The sequence below is a fragment of the Lathyrus oleraceus genome, chromosome 5, assembly GCF_024323335.1.
Source record: "Lathyrus oleraceus cultivar Zhongwan6 chromosome 5, CAAS_Psat_ZW6_1.0, whole genome shotgun sequence".
Classification (NCBI taxonomy): Eukaryota; Viridiplantae; Streptophyta; class Magnoliopsida; order Fabales; family Fabaceae; genus Lathyrus; species Lathyrus oleraceus.
In genome coordinates this window covers 4074251-4095228 of record NC_066583.1, presented here as the reverse complement: position 1 = coordinate 4095228, position 20978 = coordinate 4074251, and the positions used below count along the sequence as shown (strand labels likewise).

Sequence of the window (20978 nt, the reverse complement as noted above, 5' to 3'; positions counted from 1 at the left end):
ACCCTAAGTCCTTGATTTTTCAAACTTCATTTTCATAACACTTCTTTGAATTGAACTCTAATCATACCTTGACCATATTTTGTGAATACTCATAATCAATTAACTTCACCCATTCAATTGTTTTGGCTTTGTCCATTGTTAATATGTTTTCATACATTAGCCATAGGTTTCAATTACCATAGTGGTTGATGTAAATCTTACCTTATCCTTAGTGAGTTGATTGTAAGTCTTCCATACTTATTATAGGGTTAACCCCTCACTAGTATGTTGAAGCCATCCTTGCATGGTGGATTGTTGGTATTGGTTGAGTTTTCTCCCATTGGTAATGAAAAGCCTTAGAGCTTGTGTTTTAAAATGAACTCACTAATTTTTGGAAATCCTTTAGCCGAACTACGGCGTTTTGATCCTTACCTTTGATGGAAGGTACGTAGGCAACGGGTTCATCCGTTCAAACACAAAAATAATAAAATTGTACATTCTTTTCTCATCATCCCAATCATGTTTGCACAATATGTCATAAACAAATAAACATTTTTCTTATACAACAAGTGTGAAAAGGGCTCCCTAGGAGTACCTAGGACGTGATGGGTGCCTAACACCTTCCCATTGCGTAATTTACCCCTTACCCAGATTCTCTGATCTTTTCATTAGTTTTCTATGTGTAAAACTTCTTAGGCTTTTGTTCGTTTTTTAGCCAATCCTTTGGATAAATAAAAGTGCGGTGGCGACTCGATTTCTTTGTATGCTTTGCTTATGGTTTAATCAATAAATCATATAGCGACGAATACACCGCTACAATAATGATTTGAATTCTCACCCTTTCTGTTTGAATGTTACCTTTACATGGGTATCGTGCAGATACTCCAGAGTAGTATCACTGAAGTAAGAGGACGGTAGCTCGCTCGAGATTAGCTGGAGAGTTTCCGCATTTTAGTTTGACGATTAGGTAATGAGTCAATGCTCTGGTCATGTAACACTGGGTAGATTGGTAGTATCGAACTCATATCTCATTGGAGATGCAGTATGTTATTACTTGAGTTATGTTATCTTGAGATGATTGTTGAGAGATGATCGTGGTATGGGACATGGATCATTTTATGAAATACATGATTATTCTTTATTTTCCGCTGCGAACGCATATGCTTGAATATTCATGATAATTGAGATGTATTATTTTAAATGACTAGGTGTATTGTTGGTTTTTGAAAGCTTTTAGTTTTTGAAAACGTCGATGTGACGCCCTTTTGTTTATATGCGTGCTTATTTACTCTGATTATATGTTAAATATTTTGGGGTAGAAAAAGGGGTGTTACATTAGTGGTATCAGAGCTTGGTCGACCAGTTGGTCAATAGTCACTAATGTGTTACATTAGTGGTATAAGAGCAGGTCTGTCTGTCCGGCCAGGTTGCTTAGTTATGTTAAGCGACGTCTTCGTGTGTTAAGCTTGGTATGTTGAAGCTTACGTGTGGCATTCTTGACGAGATTAGAGAAGATCGAGAAGTGAAGAAGCTTCGTGGTAAGGAAATTGCTTTGGTAAAAGTGATATGGGGCGGAGTCACCAATGACAATATTACTTGGGAACTCGAGGATAAGATGAGGGAATCGTATCCGGAGTTGTTCGTTTGAGGTGAATTTTCGAGGACGAAAATCTTTTAAGTGGGGGAGAGTTGTAACAACCCAATTTTAGTAATTAGTTCGTATATTATTATTATATTATATTTAATTATTTGGAGTGTTAAGTAATTAATCGGTTGTGAGGTAGTATAGTTATTGATTATATTAATTGAATTGGTGTATTAATTAATTATTTAGTTGATAGGAGATATCATGAATAATTGAATTAATTAACTTAGTGGATATATGGTGTTAGTTTAATTTATTTGAATTAAATAGAGACATTTAAATATTAGGTATTATTGGGCCTAGTAATTAAATTAGATGGATGTCATGATTTAAGCCCAACTAGAATACTAATATAAATAGTAAGAGGTGAGGAGAGTGAGAATTAGAATTCATTTGAACATTGAAGGCAATAGAGAAAGAGGAGAGGAAAAGTAAAGAGAAGAGCTAGGGTTTCCATCAAATTGAAGAGGTAGGGGGAATCCTTATTATTATTGGTTAGTATGATTGGGTCAATGAGTAGATGTATGTTTCGTTAAAATCCCTAATTTGCATGATTTTAGGATTGTTAGGTTTTGATGATTATGCTTGATTGTGGTGATTGATTGTATTAAAATTGCAAATTAATGTTATATATTTGGAGTATTGTGTGAGTTATAATTTTCTGAACGTTTGGTTTTTTACGGAATTGAAATCGGAGGTCCGGAAGTACTCCAACGATGAAAACCGCGGAAAATTCTGCATGCTGTCCGTCACACTCGCGGCCTGTTTTTATGTTTTATTGTCGAAATCGTTTTGGTCATAACTTTTGATCCGTAAGTCCAAATCGAGTGCCGTTCGAAGCGTTGGATAGCTGAAACAGAGGGCTATAACTTTGTTTCAGGAATAAAATAATTTTGGAGATTATTTCATGGACGTTCTGGGGGTTGAAGAAGATGAAAATTATGTTGGAAAATTTAATAAACAACAACTTTTAGTAATGCCTTCGTGCACGGTTTTGATCATAACTTTTAACTCGTAAGTCCGATTTTGGTGGCGTTTGAAGCGTTAGAAAGCTAATGCTCATACCTAAAACATGGTATTGATTGTTAATATGTTTTAATAATATTCACATGCCTACTGTATTGATAAATATATTGGGTTATACGTTTGGTTGATGAATCGTTGCATTGTTGTAATATGATTGCGTGATAATTATGTTGTTATGTCGATGATGTTAAGATGTTGATGAGTTGTTGTTATTTATTGATATTATTCATGTGGTAACATGAATTGGTTATTGCATGATGAATGGTGTGATGCATAATTATGAATGATATATTGTTATGAATGTGTATATGTATCATTGGTGGATTGTGAATGATATATTGTTATGAATGTGTATATGTAATTATGGATGATATGTTGTTATGAATGTGTATATGTACCATTGGTGGATAATTTATAGAGTTGAGTTATGGTGATATGTGGGATGTTAAGATGGTAGAGATGATCTTAATTGCATATGTGTTGGTATGTGTGCATTCATTCATAGCATGGTCGACTTCATTGTGGAAGTGGTGAAACTGTGGGTTCACATGAGCACTCATTGATCCTTAATTGGAAATAGGTGAGGTAGATGTAGCACTCATTGATCCTAATTGGAAACAGGTGAGGTAGATGTAGCACTCGTTGATCCTGAATTGGAAATAGGCGAGGTAGATGAGCACTCGTTGATCCTTAATGGAAATAGGCGAGGTAGTAGATGGTACCACATGCATAGAGTCACATGTCTTGCATTGAGTCACATTAGAGTCATGTGATAGTTGAATGTTTGCATGGTTGTGATTGTGATGTGTGTATGAGATATGGTAATTGAATTTGGTGATGTTTGGATACTTAACTTAGTGAAATATGTGATTATGTGATAATTGTGATTATGTGTATATTTGAGAATATTGCATTGAATTTTAGTATTAACTTCTTGGGTATTAATGTATGTTTGAAACATGTGAAATAAATGTTGGTTAATATTATTGACATGATTATCCAAGGTGTGATGAATTCCTTTAATTGTTGATTTAATCATTGTGCCTTATTATGCTATTTCATAATGATTTGAATTCTCACCCTTTCTGTTTGAATGTTACCTTTACACTACGCCAAAAATGACTTTTACCAGCGCATCTTAGACAGCGCTTAGACAGCGCTTTTAAAAGAAAGCGCTGTCTAAGGTTAAAATTAAAATAAAACACGGAAAATGTTCCAAAAAAATAATGAAAGCGCTTTTAAATATAGACCTTAGTCAGCGCTTTTGATAAAGCGCTGTCTAAAGTCTTTAAATTAAAAAAAAATTAAAACCAAAAGCGCTGTCTAAAGTCTTTAAATTAAAAAAAAAATTAAAACCAAAAGGTTGAGACGAGGTGAGTGAGAGATGAATCCAGAATCACAGTCAACTTAACGTTTACTCAACCTAACTTGTTACTACTATCGATGCTCTCTCATTTTTCTCTTTCTTCATTCTGATGATGATGACGATGATGGGGTTCAAGAGTGTGAACTTGATCTATTATGCACTCTTTCTTACCATTCTTGTAAACGTCAATGCTTCAATTCATCACTACAACAACGAACCCTTCACTCACCGTTCCAACGCTTTCTTCTTCCACGCCGGAACAGAAGCTATTTTCTCCTCTTCTTCGTCTTTCATCAGGTATTACCAATCTCACACTCTTTTCTTTTCACTCACTATTACGGTTAGATTAGGGTTAGGGTTTAGGTTTCATTCTTTTCAATTCAATTCAGGTTCGAAACAATGTCGTTCAACAGACCCAGAGAATCTGCTATCTCCTATGGCCAAATGCAAACCCATACTGGTCTTGTTAAAGCAATTATTCTTGAAGTTAAAGACAGAAACAGAATCGGTGGGTTCTATTTTAATCCCAAGTCTGATTTAATTTGTTGTACCCCTGATCTTGCTAAAGAATATAACTGTAATGTTGGTGAAGTTATCATTCATAATAATCCTGATAATCCTGACTTTCCCAAACGGATCAAAACCTTCTTCCGAGGAATCAGTGAAGTTGCTCATATGGATCTTCAAACTGTTGAAATCAATGCTACTGGGATGTATTATCTTTACTTCATGTTTTGTGATCCTAACCTGAAAGGGACTACTGTTACAGGAAAAACTGTATGGAGAAATCCTAATGGTTATCTTCCTGGTAAAATGGCACCTCTTATGACCCTTTACGGTTTCATGTCTTTGGCTTATCTGTTACTTGGTCTTCTATGGTTTTTGAGGTTTCTTCAGTTTTGGAAAGAGAAGGATATTATTCATGTTCACCTTCACTACCACATTACTGCTGTTATTGCTCTTGGAATGTGTGAGATGGCTTTATGGTATTTTTAGTATGCCAATTTCAATGTTACTGGTAGTAGGCCTATGGGAATTACCATATGGGCGGTTACTTTCACCTCTGTTAAGAAGACACTTTCGAGGCTCATCAATGACTTCTCTGGGAAATCTAAGTTGCTGTTGGTACTCCCTGTTGTTTGCCTTGACTCATGCTTCATTCTATGGATCTTCTCTTCCTTGTCTAAAACCTTGGAGAAACTGCAGGCAATTACCAATTTCACTTCCTTTCCATATTCTTCAGTGCTGTTTTATGATTGTAATAATAACCAATTAACCACTGCCACTAATCTCTGTTTGGGTTGTGTTTCTTTTTTGGGAAAGAAATAGTTGTTTACCAAGGTTTAAGGTGTATATAATGTGGAATAGGGGCATTTTATGGACCCTTTTGAAAATACGTAAGTTAGGCATACTATTTCTACTTATTCTCATTTTCTATTTATTCTTGGGTGTAGACAAGGAGAAACTTAGCTAAGCTGGAGATCTACAGAAAATTTACAAATACCCTGGCAGTGTCTGTGCTACTGTCCATTGCATGGATTGGCTTTGAGGTAGTTTTTGTAAAAGATATCTGATGCATTGGAATAAACAATTTTAGAGATGCAATTGATTATCATTTAAGCATTTTTTAAAATTAAATAAATTAGAGATAATATTGCTAATGATCATTTGTTACTGTGGTTAACCAGCTGTACTTCAATGCAACTGATCCTCTAAGTGAGTTGTGGCAAATTGCTTGGATTATTCCCGCCTTTTGGTCCCTGCTTTCATATACTCTCTTGCTGGTGATATGTGTACTTTGGGCTCCTTCTCGTAACCCTACTAGGTACGTCCTTTCATGAATGGTGTTATTAAGAGAGTTACATGGTTGTTTTATGCTAATATTATATACCGGGTTAATATCCCAGAGACATTATAATTATTTTCATTCTTGCGGTATGTTAATACCAGGTTAGCATTTCATTCTAAATTCATCTATTATAATTATTTTCCAAGTTACCGTCTAACATTTGCCTAATCATTACAGTGGACATTGGTTGTTGCTCGCAATCAATCCTATCCGAGAAATTGTGTATTATCTTGACTCGTTAGGAAATGATTGGACAACATACCCGGATATGAAGGTCCTAATTGACACGTAAGTGAGAATGTTCAAAATTTTTCTTAGTTTATGTGAATTGTTCTAATTGCTTCATTTTTATTTTATTAGCGTCCTACAAGCTTTTCGGGCCCAACGAGATATCCAAACCTCAAGGAGGGGCGCCAACTCCATTACATGGATTAAAGTGGCGGTATATTTTTAATTACCACATTTTTTATTATATTAGTGATGACACTTGATAAAACTTAGGATTTATAATCCATATTTTTTTTTTCATATGTAGTGTCCTCAACAACGTAATCAAATAGATTGCGGGTATTTCATGTTGAGGTTTATGCGAGATACTCTTGCTTTGGGCCGATTAAAGATTCCCACCGATGTATGTATTTCTAACTTATGAGTTATTTTTATATTTACACATATCTCATATAATTAAATAGTTGGAATTAATTTAAAATATGTTATATTATTATGTAGTACTTTGAGGAATTCAAGTGTGCATTTTATACAAAGGATCAAGTGGACGAAATCAAAGAGGAGTGGTGTCAATTCATGATAGAGCTCAATGTTTGTTCATAAATTTGTGTAATTAATGTGTACATTTGTAGTATATGTAATGACTTGTAAATGTGTTCATAAATTTGTATATATTTTGATACATTTAAGGCAAAATTGGTTTGAATTGGTATATATATATATTTGTTAGCCAAAAATTGGTAGAAAAAAGGCCAAAATGGCATATATAAAATGTGATAATTGTCTGTCAAAATCTGGTTGAAAACAGGTAGAAATTCTGGTTTATAAACCTGGAAAAAATGTGGTTTAAAACAAAAGCTTCAAAAATTTTCGTATACCTTAGACAGCGCTTTTGTAAAAAGCGCTGTCTAAGGGGGGATTAGAAAGCGCTTTAGGCAAAAGCGCTGTCTAAGGGGGGGGCTTAGACAGCGCTTTTTGAAAAGCGCTGTCTAAGGTATACCTAAAAAAATTAAAATAGGAGGGTCTTAGAAAGCGCTTTTGGCCAAAGCGCTGTCTAAGGGGGTGGGGCTTAGACAGCGCTTTTCAGAAGCGCTGTCTAAGGTATACCTAAAAAATTTAAAATAAGAGGGTCTTATAAAGCGCTTTTGGCCAAAGCGCTGTCTAAGGGGGGGGGGGCTTAGACAGCGCTTTTAAGATTTAAAAAAGCGCTGTCTAAACCTTTAGCAGCGGAGGTTTAGACAGCGCTTTAAAGCGCTGTCTAAGGCTAAAAAAAGCGTTGTCTAAGGTCTTGTTTGTTGTAGTGTTACATGGGTATCGTGCAGATACTCCAGAGTAGTATCACTGAAGTAAGAGGACAGTAGCTCGCTCGAGATTAGCTGGAGAGTTTCCGTATTTTAGTTTGACGATTAGGTAATGAGTCAATGCTCTGGTCATGTAACACTGGGTAGATTGGTAGTATCGAACTCATATCTCATTGGAGATGCAGTATGTTATTACTTGAGTTATGTTATCTTGAGATGATTGTTGAGAGATGATCGTGGTATGGGACATGGATCATTTTATGAAATACACGAGTATTCTTTATTTTCCGCTGCGAACGCATATGCTTGAATATTCATGATAATTGAGATGTACTATTTTAAATGACTAGGTGTATTGTTGGTTTTTGAAAGCTTTTAGTTTTTGAAAACGTCGATGTGACGCCCTTTTGTTTATATGCGTGCTTATTTACTCTGATTATATGTTAAATATTTTGGGCTAGAAAAAGGGGTGTTACATTAGTGGTATCAGAGCCTGGTCGACCAGTTGGTCAATAGTCACTAATGTGTTACATTAGTGGTATAAGAGCAGGTCGGTCTGTCCGGCCAGGTTGTTTAGTTATGTTAAGCGACGTCTTCGTGTGTTAAGCTTGGTGTGTTGAAGCTTACGTGTGGCATTCTTGATGAGATTAGAGAAGATCGAGAAGTGAAGAAGCTTCGTGGTAAGGAAATTGCTTTGGTAAAAGTGATATGGGGCGGAGTCACCAATGGCAATATTACTTGGGAACTCGAGGATAAGATGAGGGAATCGTATCCGGAGTTGTTCGTTTGAGGTGAATTTTCGAGGACGAAAATCTTTTAAGTGGGGGAGAGTTGTAACAACCCAATTTTAGTAATTAGTTCGTATATTATTATTATATTATATTTAATTATTTGGAGTGTTAAGTAATTAATCGGTTGTGAGGTAGTATAGTTATTGATTATATTAATTGAATTGGTGTATTAATTAATTATTTAGTTGATAGGAGATATCATGAATAATTGAATTAATTAACTTAGTGGATATATGGTGTTAGTTTAATTTATTTGAATTAAATAGAGACATTTAAATATTAGGTATTATTGGGCCTAGTAATTAAATTAGATGGATGTCATGATTTAAGCCCAACTAGAATACTAATATAAATAGTAAGAGGTGAGGAGAGTGAGAATTAGAATTCATTTGAACAATGAAGGCAATAGAGAAAGAGGAGAGGAAAAGTAAAGAGAAGAGCTAGGGTTTCCATCAAATTGAAGAGGTAAGGGGGAATCCTTATTATTATGGGTTAGTATGATTGGGTCAATGAGTAGATGTATGTTTCGTTAAAATCCCTAATTTGCATGATTTTAGGATTGTTAGGTTTTGATGATTATGCTTGATTGTGGTGATTGATTGTGTTAAAATTGAAAATTAATGTTATATATTTGGAGTATTGTGTGAGTTATAATTTTCTGAACGTTTGGTTTTTTACGGAATTGAAATCGGAGGTCCGGAAGTCCTCCAACGATGAAAACCGCGGAAAATTCTGCATGCTGTCCGTCACACTCGCGGCCTGTTTTTATGTTTTATTGTCGAAATCGTTTTGGTCATAACTTTTGATCCGTAAGTCCAAATCGAGTGTCGTTCGAAGCGTTGGATAGCTGAAACAGAGGGCTATAACTTTGTTTCAGGAATAAAACAATTTTGGAGATTATTTCATGGACGTTCTGGGGGTTGAAGAAGATGAAAATTATGTTGGAAAATTTAATAAACAACAACTTTTAGTAATGCCTTCGTGCACGATTTTGATCATAACTTTTAACTCGTAAGTCCGATTTTGGTGGCGTTTGAAGCGTTAGAAAGCTACTGCTCATACCTAAAACATGGTATTGATTGTTAATATGTTTTAATAATATTCACATGCCTACTGTATTGATAAATATATTGGGTTATACGTTTGGTTGATGAATCGTTGCATTGTTGTAATATGATTGCGTGATAATTATGTTGTTATGTCGATGATGTTAAGATGTTGATGAGTTGTTGTTATTTATTGATATTATTCATGTGGTAACATGAATTGGTTATTGCATGATGAATGGTGTGATGCATAATTATGAATGATATATTGTTATGAATGTGTATATGTATCATTGGTGGATTGTGAATGATATATTGTTATGAATGTGTATATGTAATTGTGGATGATATGTTGTTATGAATGTGTAATATGTACCATTGGTGGATAATTTATAGAGTTGAGTTATGGTGATATGTGGGATGTTAAGATGGTAGAGATGATCTTAATTGCATATGTGTTGGTATGTGTGCATTCATTCATAGCATGGTCGACTTCATTGTGGATATGGTGAAACTGTGGGTTCACATGAGCACTCATTGATCCTTAATTGGAAATAGGTGAGGTAAATGTAGCACTCATTGTTCCTAATTGGAAACAGGTGAGGTAGATGTAGCACTCGTTGATCCTGAATTGGAAATAAGCGAGGTAGATGAGCACTCGTTGATCCTTAATGGAAATAGGCGAGGTAGTAGATGGTACCACATGCATAGAGTCACATGTCTTGCATTGAGTCACATTAGAGTCATGTGATAGTTGAATGTTTGCATGGTTGTGATTGTGATGTGTGTATGAGATATGGTAATTGAATTTGGTGATGTTTGGATACTTAACTTAGTGAAATATGTGATTATGTGATAATTGTGATTATGTGTATATTTGAGAATATTGCATTGAATTTTAGTATTAACTTCTTGGGTGTTAATGTATGTTTGAAACATGTGAAATAAATGTTGGTTAATATTATTGACATGATTATCCAAGGTGTGATGAATTCCTTTAATTGTTGATTTAATCATTGTGCCTTATTATGCTATTTCATAATGATTTGAATTCTCACCCTTTCTGTTTGAATGTTACCTTTACATGGGTATCGTGCAGATACTCCAGAGTAGTATCACTGAAGTAAGAGGACGGTAGCTCGCTCGAGATTAGCTGGAGAGTTTCCGCATTTTAGTTTGACGATTAGGTAATGAGTCAATGCTCTGGTCATGTAACACTGGGTAGATTGGTAGTATCGAACTCATATCTCATTGGAGATGCAGTATGTTATTACTTGAGTTATGTTATCTTGAGATGATTGTTGAGAGATGATCGTGGTATGGGACATGGATCATTTTATGAAATACACGAGTATTCTTTATTTTCCGCTGCGAACGCATATGCTTGAATATTCATGATAATTGAGATGTATTATTTTAAATGACTAGGTGTATTGTTGGTTTTTGAAAGCTTTTAGTTTTTGAAAACGTCGATGTGACGCCCTTTTGTTTATATGCGTGCTTATTTACTCTGATTATATGTTAAATATTTTGGGGTAGAAAAAGGGGTGTTACATTAGTGGTATCAGAGCCTGGTCGACCAGTTGGTCAATAGTCACTAATGTGTTACATTAGTGGTATAAGAGCAGGTCGGTCTGTCCGGCCAGGTTGTTTAGTTATGTTAAGCGACGTCTTCGTGTGTTAAGCTTGGTATGTTGAAGCTTACGTGTGGCATTCTTGATGAGATTAGAGAAGATCGAGAAGTGAAGAAGCTTCGTGGTAAGGAAATTGCTTTGGTAAAAGTGATATGGGGCGGAGTCACCAATGGCAATATTACTTGGGAACTCGAGGATAAGATGAGGGAATCGTATCCGGAGTTGTTCGTTTGAGGTGAATTTTCGAGGACGAAAATCTTTTAAGTGGGGGAGAGTTGTAACAACCCAATTTTAGTAATTAGTTCGTATATTATTATTATATTATATTTAATTATTTGGAGTGTTAAGTAATTAATCGGTTGTGAGGTAGTATAGTTATTGATTATATTAATTGAATTGGTGTATTAATTAATTATTTAGTTGATAGGAGATATCATGAATAATTGAATTAATTAACTTAGTGGATATATGGTGTTAGTTTAATTTATTTGAATTAAATAGAGACATTTAAATATTAGGTATTATTGGGCCTAGTAATTAAATTAGATGGATGTCATGATTTAAGCCCAACTAGAATACTAATATAAATAGTAAGAGGTGAGGAGAGTGAGAATTAGAATTCATTTGAACATTGAAGGCAATAGAGAAAGAGGAGAGGAAAAGTAAAGAGAAGAGCTAGGGTTTCCATCAAATTGAAGAGGTAAGGGGGAATCCTTATTATTATTGGTTAGTATGATTGGGTCAATGAGTAGATGTATGTTTCGTTAAAATCCCTAATTTGCATGATTTTAGGATTGTTAGGTTTGATGATTATGCTTGATTGTGGTGATTGATTGTGTTAAAATTGCAAATTAATGTTATATATTTGGAGTATTGTGTGAGTTATAATTTTCTGAACGTTTGGTTTTTTACGGAATTGAAATCGGAGGTCCGGAAGTACTCCAACGATGAAAACCGCGGAAAATTCTGCATGCTGTCCGTCACACTCGCGGCCTGTTTTTATGTTTTATTGTCGAAATCGTTTTGGTCATAACTTTTGATCCGTAAGTCCAAATCGAGTGCCGTTCGAAGCGTTGGATAGCTGAAACAGAGGGCTATAACTTTGTTTCAGGAATAAAATAATTTTGGAGATTATTTCATGGATGTTCTGGGGGTTGAAGAAGATGAAAATTATGTTGGAAAATTTAATAAACAACAACTTTTAGTAATGCCTTCGTGCACGGTTTTGATCATAACTTTTAACTCGTAAGTCCGATTTTGGTGGCGTTTGAAGCGTTAGAAAGCTAATGCTCATACCTAAAACATGGTATTGATTGTTAATATGTTTTAATAATATTCACATGCCTACTGTATTGATAAATATATTGGGTTATACGGTTGGTTGATGAATCGTTGCATTGTTGTAATATGATTGCGTGATAATTATGTTGTTATGTCGATGATGTTAAGATGTTGATGAGTTGTTGTTATTTATTGATATTATTCATGTGGTAACATGAATTGGTTATTGCATGATGAATGGTGTGATGCATAATTATGAATGATATATTGTTATGAATGTGTATATGTATCATTGGTGGATTGTGAATGATATATTGTTATGAATGTGTATATGTAATTATGGATGATATGTTGTTATGAATGTGTATATGTACCATTGGTGGATAATTTATAGAGTTGAGTTATGGTGATATGTGGGATGTTAAGATGGTAGAGATGATCTTAATTGCATATGTGTTGGTATGTGTGCATTCATTCATAGCATGGTCGACTTCATTGTGGAAGTGGTGAAACTGTGGGTTCACATGAGCACTCATTGATCCTTAATTGGAAATAGGTGAGGTAGATGTAGCACTCATTGATCCTAATTGGAAACAGGTGAGGTAGATGTAGCACTCGTTGATCCTGAATTGGAAATAGGCGAGGTAGATGAGCACTCGTTGATCCTTAATGGAAATAGGCGAGGTAGTAGATGGTACCACATGCATAGAGTCACATGTCTTGCATTGAGTCACATTAGAGTCATGTGATAGTTGAATGTTTGCATGGTTGTGATTGTGATGTGTGTATGAGATATGGTAATTGAATTTGGTGATGTTTGGATACTTAACTTAGTGAAATATGTGATTATGTGATAATTGTGATTATGTGTATATTTGAGAATATTGCATTGAATTTTAGTATTAACTTCTTGGGTATTAATGTATGTTTGAAACATGTGAAATAAATGTTGGTTAATATTATTGACATGATTATCCAAGGTGTGATGAATTCCTTTAATTGTTGATTTAATCATTGTGCCTTATTATGCTATTTCATAATGATTTGAATTCTCACCCTTTCTGTTTGAATGTTACCTTTACATGGGTATCGTGCAGATACTCCAGAGTAGTATCACTGAAGTAAGAGGACGGTAGCTCGCTCGAGATTAGCTGGAGAGTTTCCGTATTTTAGTTTGACGATTAGGTAATGAGTCAATGATCTGGTCATGTAACACTGGGTAGATTGGTAGTATCGAACTCATATCTCATTGGAGATGCAGTATGTTATTACTTGAGTTATGTTATCTTGAGATGATTGTTGAGAGATGATCATGGTATGGGACATGGATCATTTTATGAAATACATGAGTATTCTTTATTTTCCGCTGCGAACGCATATGCTTGAATATTCATGATAATTGAGATGTATTATTTTAAATGACCAGGTGTATTGTTGGTTTTTGAAAGCTTTTAGTTTTTGAAAACATCGATGTGACGCCCTTTTGTTTATATGCGTGCTTATTTACTCTGATTATATGTTAAATATTTTGGGGTAGAAAAAGGGGTGTTACAGTTATTCTGGATATAACCAAATTTTTATTGCAGATGAAGATGTGCCAAAGACGGCGTTTCGATGCCCAGGAGCCTTAGGTACATATGAGTGGGTTGTCATGCCATTCGGCCTGAAAAATGTCGGAGCGACATATCATAGGGTAATGAACTCAGTGTTCCATGATTTTATTGAAGATTTCATGCAAGTATACATTGATGATATCGTGATAAAATCAAATTGTCGACTTACTCATGTCGAACATCTCCGAAAGGCCTTTGTAAGAATGAGAAAATGTGGATTGAAAATGAATCCATTAAAGTGTGCTTTTTGTGTGCAGGCGGGTGATTTCATTGGCTTTGTGGTGCATAAAAAAGGTATTGAAGTAAACCAAAGAAAAACAAAATCCATTATGGACGTCAAGCCTCCGTCAACCAAAAAGGAACTTCAATCTTTGTTGGGCAAGATAAATTTTCTTAGAAGATTTATATCCAATTTAAGTGGTAAAACTAAAGCTTTTGCACCACTCCTTCGACTGAAGAATGAGGACTTTAAGTGGCAAGAAGAGCATCAAGAGGCTTTCAACAAAATTAAAGAGTATTTGATTAAGCCTCCAGTACTGGCCCCTCCTGTTAGGAATAGGCCAATGAGGTTGTATATTGCAGCTTCAGAATCGACTATAGGAAGTATGTTAGTCCAAGAGGATGAAAAAAGTGTCGAAAGACCTATGCATTACCTTAGTCGAATGCTTAATGATCCTGAAACTAGGTATAATGATATAGAGAAACTGTGTCTATGCTTGTATTTTTCTTGTATGAAACTAAAATAATATATTAAGCCGGTTGATGTGTATGTATCTTCTCACTTTGATATTATTAAGCACATGTTGTCTAAACCAATTTTGCATAGTCGAATTGGTAAATGGGATTTGGCGTTAACTGAGTATTCTCTAACGTACGTGCCCTTAAAAGCGATGAAAGGGCAAGTGGTGGCAGATTTCCTGGTCGACCATTCAATGGTCGAAATGGCTCAAAATTATGTAGACATAGTGCCATGGAGATTGTACTTCGACGGTTCAAGACATAAGAACGTATCTGGGATGGGGGGAGTCATAATTTCTCCAGATGGAATTCCAGTAAAGTTCAAATACAAAATTGAAGGAGTATGCACAAACAATGAAGCAGAATATGAATCTTTGATCACAGAACTTGAACTTCTGCTAGAATTGGGGGCAAGGAATGTCGAAATTATGGAAGACTCTGAGTTAGTAATTAAACAGGTATCAAAAGAATACAGGTGTGTCAAAGAAAATTTAATCATGTATTTTGTGATTACCATTAGACTACTCAAGAGATTTGAGCAAGTAAGCCTCCAGCATATACCACGGAAAGAGAATCAGAGAGCAAATGATTTGGCACAGGAAGCTTCAGGGTATAAAGCGTCGAAAGACCAGAATGAAGAAGAGGTTCAAGTAAGAGAGAAGGTACGAGCAACATTGTTATCACCATCAGATTTGTCGATTATAAAGTTAGGAGCTGTAGATAGATATCATTTTGAAATTCTGACCGTCAACGAAGGGGGAGAAAATGATTGGGGCAAGCTGTTAGTCAATTATTTACGTAATCCTATAGGGTCGACAAATCGAAAGGTAAAATATAGGGCCCTCAGCTATGCCCTGGTGAATGATGAATTGTTCAAAAAGACAATTGAAGGAGTTTTGCTAAAGTGCCTTGGAGAAAGTGAGGCATATGTGGCTGTGTCAAGTGTACATAGTAGAGCGTGTGGGGCGCATCAAGCGGGACTGAAGATGAAATGGCTTTTGATGCACTCAGGAGTTTATGGGCCTTCAATGTTGAAAGATTGCATTGAATTTGCTAAAAGTTGTCAGGAATGCCAGTTACAGGGGGGTATACAGCATATGCCTGCAAGCGAGTTGCATACAATTGTGAAGCCCTAGCCTTTTCGAGGGTAGGCATTGGATGTGATTGGAGAAATAAAACCAGCTTCATCGAAACAGCAAAGGTATGTTTTGGTCGGTATCGACTATTTCATAAAATGGGTCAAAGCCGTAGCATTGACAAATGTGGATCAAGAGGTTGTGATAGAGTTTGTCCAAAGGCACATCATATGCAGATTTGGTATCCCAGAAACAATTACAACCGACCAAGGGTCAGTTTTTACTGGTCGAAAGATGCAAGATTTTACAAAAGAGATGGGAATCAAATTATTGACATCTACCCCATATTACGCACAGGCAAATGGCCAAGTCAAAACGACCAATAAAGTGATCATTAGCCTAATAAAGAAACATGTAGGCAAGAAGCCAAGAAATTGGCATAAGACGTTAGATCAAGCTTTATGGGCATGTCGAACATCGCCAAAAGAAGCGACCGGAACAACTCTGTTTCGATTGGTATATGGGCACGATGCAGTGTTACCGGTAGAGATTCAGGTTCATGCAGTCAGAATCCAAAGGCAACATGAAATACCTTCTGAAGATTATTGGAGCATGATGGCAGACGAACTGGTCGAGTTAGATGAGGAAAGAATGTTAGCCTTGAATTCATTACAAAGGCAGAAAGAAAAAGTCGCTAGAGCCTACAATAAGAAGGTGAAGGGCAAAATGTTTGCTGTCAGCGAGTTAGTTTGGAGAGTGATTTTGCCTATGGATAAAAATGATAGAGTCTTGGGCAAATGGTCCCCAAATTGGGAAGGACCGTTTAAGGTCTTGTAGGTTTTCTCTAATAACGCCTACGAGGTCGAAGAGTTGGCACCAGATAGACGAATCTTAAGGGTAAATGGAAAATACTTAAAAAAGTATAGGCCTCTCCTTTAAGAGGTCAAGATTTCGATAGGCTAAATGGATGTCGAATAAATTAGGTTGGAGAAAACTATGTTTGAAACCAACTACAAGAGCACAGAAAATTAAACATACACAGTGCTGGAAAATAAAGTAGTGGCATAAAAGTTGGCAAAAGCCATTGTTCAAATATTACATCAAAATAAAAATGGCTAAAATTTTCCGAATCTATATTGAAATGATTGAAGCTCAAGATTGTACTGCAGAGACTGAGGTTCAAAGTTGTCGGCCTGGACCCTAAGCTGTTCAACTTTCTTTTCAACTTTGGAGAGTTCTTCAGCTATGGCCAAGGCATATGTGGTGGTTTGCTCAACAGTATCTTGGGCTGGCTTCACAACCTTGTTAACAATGCGGGATTCTTCCTCAGTAATTGACCCCAATTCACGGTCTAGAGCAACAATTTGACGTCGAAGGTCATCAATTTGGAGGCGTATCTCAATAGATCTTGTTTGTTTAGGGGCCAATTCCTTCTTATTCTTCTCAATCATTCCCAGCAATTTGGTAACTTCTTCATCGGCTTTCGTCACCAGTTCCCATTTATCCTTCACAAAGGCCTCTGTAGTTTCAATTTGGTGTTCATTTTCCCTAACGTTGTCGATATGACTCAGCATGGGAACCAAAAGTTTTTCAAATGTGGCCATCACACACTTAGCATACTCAGAAAGGTGAAGCTCCTTGAGTTGGGCAAGCACATGCAAGAGTTCTGGGCCGACAGCAGGTTCATTCAGAAGCACATGGGATAGATCCGGATTCAAGGCGTAAAAACGAACCCTGTCCATCAGAGCTTTGACCTTTGTCGCTTCAAGACCCATCTTCTCATAATGGAGTTGGTGAAACTTCTCAGAATCTGAAGAAGTATCACGTGATCTTACTAGGCTACGATGCCTAGCAATTGCTTCTGGAGCAAAAGGCTTTATTGCCAGTGCCTGGGAAGATGAAGGGGAATTAGTTAGTAAAGGCACAGTTTGAGGAGACTGGATTTCTGGGATGCCAACATTTCCTTGTCCCCTTGAATCCTGCAAAGTCAAGGAAGCTGAAGAAAGACTAAAGTCAGAACTAGTCGAACTGGAACCCGTGTGCGTCACAGGGCTAGTGACTGAACCGGAATCACTATCACTAGTCTGGGTAGGGGAGTTAGTGAACTCACCAGCATTGTCGACATAGGTTTCTTGGTGAGATGGAGAAGAAGTCATCGACAAGGGAGTATAGTCAACAACATGGTGAGGTTGATCACCAGAAGCATCAACCTATTTTAGAGTAAAAGGATGTTTGTAAGAAAAGTCCAACAATTCAGGGAAAAAGATAGTAAAACAAGTGATTACCTGTGTCGGTGTATGAAGAAGAAGGTCCAGAGTCCCTTCCTCCAAGATAGCAGCAACATGGATGTTGGTCAGTTTTGAAGTCCCCACAGCTGGATCAGAGACCATATTGAGGATAGACGTGTCGACCACAATAGTGTCAGCGTTTATAGAAGAAGGAGCCTCGGTAGTGATGGGAGCGGCACCAACCTCAGGTTGGGGAGTCGTGAGCACTTTGTGTTGTTTTCTCTTTTTTGCCTCACCACCTTTAGAGGGAGAATCATGCTTCTTCCTTTTATGGCCCTGGTGGCCTTTGGATTTGTGGGATTGTTGAGGAGATGACTGAGTCGGGTGTGGAGTCGGCTGAAGACAGGAAGAGAGGTTATAAGCAGATATTCTAGTCAGAAGATCGGAAAAGCCGACAAGAAATACCTCAGGTCCTGTGGCAGCGGAACGCTTATGTTTTTTGGATTTCTTGGACTGAGGGGAAGGGACAGGCAGATCTATCGAACGTGGTTGACCCTGCACATAGGTAAAAGGTTAGAAGCCATGTATTGTTTTCTTAGAGAAATCACAAGGTTGAATGAGATTGCTGCATATAGTGGCATACTGAAGAACTGAATTTTTTAAAAACTTGGAAAATGGGTTGTTCATCATCATCAGAAGACTTCTCAGGAGTAGCCTGCAAGAGTGGAAATGACAGTTAAGAATATATACCAAAGTAAAAGAAAACGGAAAATCAGCCAGATGCGAACCTGAGTCTTTTCTGTCGAAATGATAGGTTCATCGACAGAAGCGGGATCCACAGGGTCTATGGGGATTGTTGTAAAGAAAACATAGAAAATCAAGTAAGCAACAGAATCTAAATAAAAAGAGGTGCCAACTTTCTAGAAAAGTGTTTTAATTTGCATGGTATCGCACACTCTAATATATTGAGGATCAATATGAAGTGGCCCTGAGTAGTTGGGCAGATAATGCTTCGTCGGTACCACTTTGTCGGCCTTTTTCTTATAAGAATTTTGCAAGTCTGAAAGGGACAATAATACCAATATGGAACTAAAGAGCCGAAGGCCAAAGCCAATGGGCTAGATGGAAAAGGAGGGAATCTGATGTTTCTGAAATGAAGGGCGTAAAGATACTTGTCTTTCGCGTAACCAGGAATTTTAAGCTTTGGGATCATGTAGGTTACCTTCTCCTTTAATTCGGCAGCGGCCTCAGAAATGGTCCGACGAAGATTATTAGGTCGATACACAACTTGGAAATATTTCTGGAAAGCTTGAAGTTGTTTGATATGGAGAGCCTTACACTTGTTTGATTTCGCCTGCAAATGGACAAGAGCCTGAGTTAGTTCACATAATTTGGCCTTAGGAGCACCAACGTAAGCAGCAAGATATGATTTCCACCAATCATCAAATTCTTTGGTACAGAGGAAGGCTGGTTGAAACAGGATGGAATGGAGCCTTGGTCGTTTTTCCTAAAGGGCCTCAACATCTTCTTTGACCATACTCAAGGGCCTATCACAAAGGATGTTTGTGAGTATGTCGAGAGAAGAAAACAGGGACTTGGGAATAAACTGACAAAGTCCAAATTGTCTGGCTACCAAGTTGGGTTGGTAAGCAACTAGTCCAGGGTTGGCGCCGGATACTATAGCCGACAGAAACTGGGGGACCAGAAAGCATCTCCAGATAACAAAAGTTTTATTCTTGTGTTCATCTTCAGTCGGAGGGAAAGCCCTGGTGAGCCATTCAGGAACTTCAGTCTGACTACTGAAAGGAGCCATAGAGGGGTGAAAGTCGGTGCGAGTTAACATAATGTCAAACAAAAGGCGAAACACCTTGACATCCGGAAAGGTTTTGTCGATAGGGGTCAGAGGGATCAGTCGCTTCCAAAGAAGGTGTTACTCTTCTGGGGGACACGCGACCCTTCTCATCCCATGAGACATTATATCTTTAGAAAAAGTGGCATTGAGCCACAATTGTAGGAACCAAAAGGGACCGTGAGCCAAGACATTCTTCTTTTTTGAGTTCTCAGGGTCAAGGAGTTTGATTTGGCAGACGACCTCAATTAAAGAATCGTAAAGAGAGGCCAGTATTAATTGCCCAAGAGCAATGTCACGCTCTTGGTGTAGCTGAGTTGCCAGGAGAGCAAAGTGTTTAGCTATCTGCATTGATCTAGAGCAAAACACAAAGCGAGACAGCCGAAGAGTTAGAAAGGCTACATGCTCTTCAGTGGTCACAGGGACCGAAGATGTAGCATGATGATCAATGAAGTTATTGTATGTCGGTTTGCGAGAATCACCAAAGACAAACTTTAGAGAGATTGGTGCTACGGCTTCACAGTCGAAGACTTCGCTGGTCGGTTTTAGGCCTGTAATGGCAGCAATATCTAAAAGTGTCGGCGTAATCATGCCACACTTCGTATGAAAGGAGTTGGTCGAACTTTCCCAGAATTGGAGGGCAGCCAACAACATGCCACGGGTTTGAGGGGGGGCACAACGGGCAATCTGCAAAAGGGTATATATACTTATTCGTTTCCAGTGGTCGATTTTCTCTGCCTCTAAACGATCCATCCAAGCACAAAACTTAGGACAGTTCTTGGGAGGAGAAGTTCTAAAGTTCCTTTCGACATAATGAAGGGAGAAAGGTTTTTGAGAAGAAACTAGTGGTTCAGAAAGATGACTGGTAGGAAAAAAGGAATTTTTCTTAGTTATCTCAGGTTGACGATTCTCTAGGAGTGGACCTAAGAATGCTAGAGATTTGTTAGATAGGGAGAAAGAGATTAATACCTGAGAACGCCAGATTTTGGCTTTTTCTTCAGCAAAAGGAGGTTCAGGAACATATTCCTTGCCATCAATGGTGAGTAGTTGCGTGAGCTTCGCAGCGGGGGGGGGGGGGGATTATTTTGTTTTTGTTTGAGCTGGCCATGGAAGAAGTTGAAGGTTTGAAGAAGAAAGGAGTTTTGTTCGTTTTCGTTTGCTGAAGCAGAGGGAAAAGATGAAAAGCGAAAAAAGAGAAAGAAGAAGAAGAAACAAGGGTTTTATAGGAGTTTAAACCCTAAGAAAAGGAAAAAATGGACGTTTGATTTTCTTTTTCTGATGCATGTACCCATGTTCCCACATCTGTAGACACGTGGAGGCGAAGGAGC

The 20978-nt window shown here is 37.2% G+C and overlaps 1 pseudogene; it reads left to right on the top strand.

The window, feature by feature from the left end:
* The first annotated feature begins 4407 nt into the window (after nt 1–4407).
* LOC127087945 (uncharacterized) lies at nt 4408–5857 on the top strand (annotated as a pseudogene).
* Nucleotides 5858–20978: the final 15121 nt, after the last annotated feature.